The following is an 8715-nucleotide window of genomic DNA, read 5'->3' as shown; positions in this document are numbered from 1 at the left end:
AAGATTTTTGCTGTGTGACCCAGGCTGGTCTGGAAATTAAGACGTTCCTGCCTCAGCTTCCCAAATGCTGGGATCGAGGTGTGTACCACCATGCTTGGCAAATGTAATAATTTAAAAAGTGAACTATATGTTTTAAAGGATTAGATGACAAACGTATATAACATATACTTATATGTGTGTATATATTTATGTATGCAGGAATGATTGGAAGAAAGTTGGAGAAGTGTTCTAACTACTTTTCATCCTTAGAAAAGGGTTGGAAACAGCACAGATCACAAAGACACGAAAAGGTCACCAAAAGAACTTCAAATAAAGACCTACTGAGAGAATTAAAAGTTCTTTATGGGGCCGGGGATTTAACTCAGTGTTTCCACCGCCTGCCTTGCAAGCGCAGGGACCCGAGTTCAATCCCTGCAATCAAAAACAAACAAACAACAGCAACAAAAAGTTCTTTACTAGATTGTCTTTGACTGTTTTCACTCTTGAGCATGCTTTGCATGTTTTGATTTTTTCATTCTATTTGAGACAGGGTCTCACTATGTAGCTCAGGCTGGACTTGAACTTGCAGGGATCCTCCTGTCTCAGCCTCCTGAGTGCTGCAATTACAGGAATGTGCCTCCATTACTGGCTGTTGGATATTTTTGGATATGGCCAAATCATAGTTTTTTTTTTCTTTTTAAAAAAATTTTATTGGTACATTTTAGGTATACAATACGACATTCATCATTGGAAATTTGTACCCTTACATATATATCTTGTTCTTATATTTTCCCCATTGCCCTCCACCCTTCCCTATTTACAAAGACTTTGCATCCATGTTTTACCATTTCTCATATTTTTTCTTTTTGCTTCTTTCCTTTCCCCTCTTCCTACCCCTCCCACCTCCCCTGCCCCTTTGGACATTTTCTGCCCATTTCAGTTATACCCTTTGACCCTTATTGACACTTTCAGTTTCTGACACCAGCAGAACTATTCGGTATTTGCACGTCTCACTTAGAGCGAGAGAGACGCAGATGAAAACAACACTGCGATTCCACCTCATCCCAGAAAGCATGTCTGCTGTCGTGAAATCAACCAATAACAAATGCTGGAGGGGCTGTGGGGAAAAAGGAACCCTTCTCCATTGTTGGTGGGAGCAGACTGGTTCATTTCAGTTATACCCTTTGACCCTTATTGACACTTTCAGTTTCTGACACCAGCAGAACTATTCGGTATTTGCACGTCTCACTTAGAGCGAGAGAGACGCAGATGAAAACAACACTGCGATTCCACCTCATCCCAGAAAGCATGTCTGCTGTCGTGAAATCAACCAATAACAAATGCTGGAGGGGCTGTGGGGAAAAAGGAACCCTTCTCCATTGTTGGTGGGAGTGCAGACTGGTGCAGCCTCTGTGGCAATCAGTAAGAAGATAACTCAAAGAACTAGGTTTAGAGGTCCCATTAGAGCCAGGGATTTAGCTCAGTGGTTCCATCACCTGCCTAGTAAGCACAAGGATCCAAGTTCAATCCTTGGTACCAGAAAGAAACAAAAAAAGAGGTCCCATTTGACCCAGCTATTCCTGCACTAGGTATCTTCCCAAAAGAATGAAAAGAATCGTACCGCAGTGATATAGGTGCACCCATGTTTACAGCGGCAGTTTGTAACAGCTAAAACTTGGAAACAGCCCATTTGCCCATCAACTGGAGACTGCATAAAGAAGATGTGGGTTTTTTTTATATAAAATGGAGTAGTACTCAGTCATAAAGAATGAGAAATTTCAGATATTTATAGCTGAATGGATGTGCACTGAGGCCATACTCTTTTTTTCCCATTAAGTTTATTACATTTTAGGTATACAATACACTTGCATTCATCATTGGGATTTTGTACCTTTACATGATGTATCTAGGTTATTTTCCCACAAATCCTAAGTTTTATACAACAGAATCTTTCCTGATATTCCTTTGAGAGAAATCATCCTGGGTTGCTGAGTGTGGTGGCGCACACCTGTAATCCTAGCCCTCAGGAGACTGATGCAGGAGGATCACCATGAGTTCAAGGCCAGCCTGGGCTACATAGCAAGCAAGACCCTGTCTCAACACCCCCCCCAAAAAAATCCTGGGATAAGACCCACCTGCATCCCCTGGTGGCATTGCCTGTTAGAGAAAAAGAAGCCTGCTTCCCAAGGAGAATGTTACTTTTCAAGTACAATACTGACATCTAGTGGAAAGAATTCTCAAACCTCAGCAGGCCACCAAAGGGACGCAGTAAGCATTGTCAATTAGAAAAGGGGTGTATGCTTTTTAAAAAGTACCCTTTGGCCAGTTGTGGCGGTACACACATGTAATCCCAACACTTGGGAGGCGGAGACAAGAAGATTGCCACAAGGTCAAGGCCATCCTAAAAGACTGTATATACTGTGTAAAGTGAGACGTTGTCTCAAAGAAACAAACACACAAAAAAAGTGCCTCTTGGGCCAGGATGGTGTCATATGCCTGTAATCCTAGCACTCTGGGAGGCTGAGGCAGGGGGAAACCACAAATTCAAGCTCAGCCTGGGCAATTTAGTAATTTAGTGAGATTTCATCTCAAAATTTTAAAACAATTTTTAAAAGGATTGGGAATGTGCTCAGTAGGAGGGCCTTGTTTTCAACCTCCAGGAAAATATATACAAGAAGTGACCCTTAATAAATGCATTTCTTCTGGAAATACCAGGGCCAACATTTATACTAAAAAGGCTCTCAGTAACCCGTTGAGTTGCTAGGACCTTGAGCTCTTAGACAAGTTGTTTGGCCAGTTATTAAGTAATATCTGGTGCACATAGACTCCCTTCGGGGAGTTCCTAACCACCTTTCTTTCCTCCTGTAGGTCTCCAGTGCAGTGTTTTGACAGTAACCATGGAGACTGTGGAAGAGGCTCTGATCATACTGAAATAGGACACCAAGTAATCCAAAAACCTGATACAGAGCAAGCAATTCAAATAAGAAAAAATTATCCAAATGAGGGAAATGTTATAACTCCCAACCAGCTAGGCATCCGAAACGCAAGTTCGCGTTCTCTAAACTTGAAGATGAATTCTAGGAATAAACGGAGGTTAAGAGTAGGAAAAACTAGGCCAGGGATTTCGCTCAACGGTTCGGTGGCCTGCCTTGCAAGCGCAAGGACCAGAGTTCAATCCCTGGTAGCACCCCCCCCAAAAAAAGAGTAGGAAAAACGGGACCAGGAATTTAGCTCAGTGTTTCTGCCACCTGCCTCCCAAGCACAAGGTCCCAAGTTCAATCCCCAGTGCACCCCCCAAAAAAGAGAGAGAGTAGTAAAAATTTATTGAGAGAAGATAGCTTCTAAGAGACAGAAGGGGGACCTGAAAGTGGGTTGCATGGGACCTCGTTTCCCAGGGGGTTTCAATGCAGCAAAGCCACAAGGTACCAAAGGGAGAAACTAATAAGAACCAATGGAAATTTGCAAGGTGGGCATGAGGTGGGACAAATCCATAATCAACCAATAAGACTACAAATACAGTTACCCAGGTAATATTGATTAAATGGGGATCAAATGGGATAGAATGTGTTTTGTCTTTCATTTTGATTCCTCTGGGGCTGGTCCTGTGTAATTGCCTACAAGACACCTAATTAACTTACCTAACTGCAGTAATGTTCCTTAAAGATTCTTGGAGAAAGTACGGAAATAGGCCCTGTTAGAGTCAAGGTTGAGTTCATACTGGGAGAGGGAATTAAAGTCAGATTTACAGTGCTCCCTTCGGCAGCACATATTCTAAAACTGGAACAACACAGAGAAGATGAGCGCGGCCCCGCGTGAAGGTGACACGCAAATTCGCGAAGCGTTCCATAGTTTTGCTAATTGGGGTTGTCTTCGGGCCATTCCAAAAAATCAGAAAGCCAAATAAAATTACAACAGGTGTAGAGACTATAAAAAATCATAAAGGAGGGCCGGGGACTTAGCTCAGTGGTTCTGCCACCTGCCTCGCAAGCGCAAGGACACCCCCCCATCAAAAAATTTAAAAAAAAATAAATAAAGATTTATAGTTAAGAGGTATGTATCAGGAAGGGGCATCTAATATACGGATTTGGACCAAGTAAAGTAAAAAAGTAAACACATTGAGGAAGTTATCAATTGTCCTTTGCTTTCTTCCAAATTGAATCTTGCTAAGAAGTCCTAGCAAATCGCCCTGCTCCTCTGCTGATGGGGCCATCAGACGTTTGCAAGAGCGCTGATGACTAAAGAGAGTGAGGGCTCCTTCGCCATCTGCTATGAGCCCTGGGCTGAGACTTCATTCACTAACTCATGCTCATATGTAAATCCTGTGTGTATGCATTATGAAGTCTAGTTTTGCACATAATAAAAATGAAGCTCCAGACAAGCGAGGCAACTTGCCTAACTCACATGGTTCCCTAACAGAGAGGGAGGCCACAGATGTACCATGCCTGCCTGGCAAGTGCAAGGTCCTGAGTTCAGATCCCTGGTGCCGGAAAAAAAAAAAGTTAACGAATAAAGTCAGAGATCAAATCTTAGTTATTTAAATCGTAAAGCAGTTTAGCTTCTCTAAATATATATTGCCTTGTGTCCACACATGGAGGGAGAAAGAAAATAGGCAGCACATCAAAAATGATTTGTCATGGGTTGGGGATTTAGCTCAGTGGCACTTGCCTACCTGGAAGGCTCAAAGTCCTGAGTTTGATCCACGGTACAAAAAAAATAAAAGATTCGTCATGTTCAGGGGATTCTTCCTAGAGATGCAAGTGAGGTTCACCACACACCAACAGACTAGGAACAAAAGCCACATGCATGTACCAACAGATGAAGAAAATATTTTAATAAAATTAAACATCGCTCCATGATAAAGCTCTGAACTGACTTGGAGTGGGAGAAATGTACCTCAACACAATAAAAGCGACGTATAACAAGTCCACAGCTAACATCACACCAAACAGGGAAAAGCTGGGTTTTCTCTCCAAGATCTAGAATAAGCCAAGGATCCCACTTCTGTCATTTTTTATTCTACATGGTGCTAAAGTCCTCGCCACACAACCAGGAAAGAGAAAAAAGAAACAGCACCCCACTCGGAAAGGAAGCCGTGAAACCCTCGGTCGCCAGATGACCTCTCCTTACACAGACAGAACTCTAAGACTCCTCCGTCAGGCCGGTGGGCTGAAGCGGGGGTGTCAGGCGAGGTTCCCAAAGAAAAGAGCACGCCTGGAGCAGACATCGCCAGGAAACGGGGACCAGACTTTACTTTTACAACGTAAGGATAGCGGCAGAGCGTGAGGGCTGGGCCAGCAGAGCTCAAGAGCGGCACGTCTTTATTATCAGCTTTTCTGAGACAAAACAACTGCACAAGCTTGAGTGTCATGCGGCATGCGCGTGCCCCTCCACGCTGACTTGTTACTATTACAACAAAGACTTTGTGTCCTCAGACGCCCAGGCTTTGACACCTCTGCCAGGGGCCCCCTACATCCACCAAAAACCTATTTGAATGAATATATTCAGCAGAGTTGCAGAACTCAAAGTCAACATATAAAAAATGAATAGTATTTCTATCGGCCAATTGGGAATTACCCGAGAAAGAATCAAGGAAGCAAACTCATTTATAATAGTTACAGAATAAAGCCCTAGGAATAAATTTATTCAAACGCGACAGTCCTTACAATGAAAGCTATAAAAATTAATAAATGAAATTAAAGGTGGGCCAGGCGTGGTTGTTCGTGGCTACCATCCCAGCTACTCAGGAGGCCAAGGCAGAGGGTTGTTTGACCCAGGAATTTGGTGCTAGCTTGGGCAACATAACAAGACTGTCTCTTTAACAAACAAACAAAAATAACTAGAAATAAAGGAAAGAAGAGGGAGAGAGGGAAAGAGGGTGGGAGATAAAGGGAAGACAGAAAGAAAAAAAGAAAGAATAAGATTTAAAGAAGAAAGAAAGTCCATGTTCATAGATTGGAACACTGAATATCCTTATTACTGAAAATGATCTACAGATTTAATGCAATCACTATTAAAATGCCAATGATATTCTTCAGAAAACTAGAGGAAAACGTCTAAAATCTATATGAAACCATAGCAAAAAAATCCACAAAACTGACTAGGCAAAACAATCTTGAGCAAAAACAATAAAGATCTTGAACTCAAAATGTAGTACAAGCTATAATAATTGAAACAGCATGGCATTACATATGCTAGGGAAAATCTCACCTTTCCAGTTCCCCTCCTGGAGAAACCAAGAGTCTTTTTTTTTCCCCTTCTTCAGAGATAACAGGAGCGATTTTCAGAACCACTGTATGAAAAGTCTCTTCTATCCTGCTTTCTGTCAAAATCACGGAAGAGAAGAGCAGGGACCCAGGTAGTGAGTTAGTATAGAAGATATAACGGTAGGTATAAAGTAGACAAAGAAAATCAAAATTTTAAAAAATGAAAACTACAGCTTCAGGACACAAGCCCACTTTATTTTTTTTTCCCCAGAACACAATAAGCCTGGGAAATTCTTTTTCACCTGTAAATGGATTCAACCACTCTCTTTACTTGCAAATGGACATCTTTCATCTGTGAACAGACCACCTCTTTTCCCCTGGCACTGACCTGTAGGTGAGCCATTCATCCTTTACCTTTCTGCTGGTGGGCCCTCCTTTTCTCAAGACCTAAGAAGAAACTTACTCTAGAGTCACACATTCCATAGATTTCTATAGTCAAAAACACATAAATACCTCCAGCTCCAAACTATAGTACACCTCTCTTTCTCTGGCCTACATTATATTTCTTTGAATGTATACTTTTAAATTCAAAATTCTCTCTAATGAAATTTTACTGTGCCTCTTAAACAAAACAAAGGAAAGAAATACATAGATCAATGTAACAAAATAGTTTAGACCCAGCCTTAGACCTAACAGAACTAGATCTATAACCAACTGATTTTTTTATAAAGGTGCTAAGAGCATACACTAGTGAGAGTCTCTTTAGTAAATGGGCCTGGGAAAATGGGATATCTACATGCAGAATAATGAAACTAGATCCTAGTCTCCCATCATATTAAAAAAAAATTAACTCAAAATGGATTAAAGACTTAAGTGTAAGACCAAAAACTATGAAACTGATATAGGGAGAAGAGATGTAACTCCCAAACCTGCCAGATATCCAAACGCGAGTTCATGTTCTCTAAAATTGAAGAATGAATTCTAGGAACAAAGGAGGTTAAGAGTAGGAATTTTTTCTTTTTTGAGAGAGAGAGAAAAGCTTGTGGGGTTGCCCACTCACCCCACTGTGGTGAGCCTTGACATAAGCACAGCCATGATTGAACTTTGAGTCACCTCGCTGGCACGGACGTGCTGTCGCCCATAGCAACGGGCTAGTTCAACTGGTGGTCTGACCTGTTGCCTAGCAAATGTAACCCATAATACTTGTTTTGTAGAGCGTTGTGACCTTTGCAATCAGCTATGCCCTATTCACACTTTTGGTTTCGGTTTTAGCCTATATATATATACTCCACCCTGAAAACTAAACGGGGCCTTGCTACGAAGAGAGCATGAGCCTGGAACTAAGTCTGTGAGACTGTTTGCTCTCCTGTTGTTCTTCCCTCGGGTTTGGGACCTGCTGGCAGGATTCTGACATTGCGGCTCGCGACACCCCACTTCTCCAAGATGTCTAATACAGCAGAGCCATGCGGTGAGGCGGATACAAAGTGGGACTCAACTATAAGACCAGTGGATGATTACAAGGTGGGCATGAGGTGGGCAAAACCATGACCAGCCAATAAGATGACAAGTACAGTCACCCAGGTAATACTGAATAAGTGGGGGTCAAATGGGGGAGCAGGTCAGGTAGGAAGCCTACAAGGATTTCCAGTGAGGGTGGGGGCCAGGGATGTTTCCTGGAAAGCTGGGCTAAGACCTTGGCCCCCCAACCCAGGTGATTGATACCTATTTAGACTATCAATTACTGCTATTTATCCCCAGGCAAGCACAAAGGTATAGTAGTTTCTCTCCTTTTACAGTTCTGACCTCCAGTGAATGTGCCTTGATTGTCCTCCATGTTGGCTTCTCGCTGTGTTGGCTCCTTGAGGGTGGGTGGCCCTGTCTAACCTCCTGCAAGATATCTAATGAACTTACCTATCTGCCATAAAACTACTAGAAGAAAATGTAAGGAAAATGCTTGACACTGGAATGTGCAAGGACTTTTTGGATAAGACCCCCAGAATACAAGAAACAAAAGCAAAAATCTGCAATGAGATTACATCATACTAAACAGCTTGTGCTCCGGCAAAGGAAACACAGTGAAGAGATAACCTATGGGAGAAGAGAAAATATTTACAAACTCTACCCCTGACAAGGGTTTAATCTAGAATATATAAAGAAATCAAATAATAGCAAAAAAAAAAAAACCCACAACAAAAACAAATTAAGAAGATGGGGTGGCTGCAGTGGTGATATAGGGAGTGTGATATGGGGATGATAAAGGACCTCCAAATAATATGAGGGGAATATAACTCCCAACCTGCTAGATACATCACGTCTGTGTTCTCTAAAACCAAAGAATGAATTCTAGCAGAGGTTAAGAGTAGGCAGTATTTATTTTTTTTTAATATATATTTTTTTCTTTTTATTGAGGTTATTGGTACAATCTAGATATACAATACAGTTACATTCATCATTGGGGTTCTGTACCTTTACATAATAGGTCTTGATTCTCATTTTTTCCCCTTGTCCCTGCCCTCCCTTCACCCCCTCCTCC

The 8715-nt window shown here is 41.9% G+C and overlaps 1 non-coding gene across 1 annotated transcript; it reads left to right on the top strand.

Moving 5' to 3' along the window:
• The first annotated feature begins 3726 nt into the window (after positions 1-3726).
• On the top strand, positions 3727-3832 carry LOC117287201. Its single transcript, XR_004518400.1, has one exon. It is a non-coding gene; the product is annotated as a U6 spliceosomal RNA (small nuclear RNA).
• Positions 3833-8715: the final 4883 nt, after the last annotated feature.

This window comes from Fukomys damarensis, unplaced genomic scaffold (assembly GCF_012274545.1).
Source record: "Fukomys damarensis isolate Sample0158 unplaced genomic scaffold, DMR_v1.0_HiC HiC_scaffold_21, whole genome shotgun sequence".
Classification (NCBI taxonomy): domain Eukaryota; kingdom Metazoa; phylum Chordata; class Mammalia; order Rodentia; family Bathyergidae; genus Fukomys; species Fukomys damarensis.
This window is presented reverse-complemented; position numbering and strand designations above follow the sequence as displayed.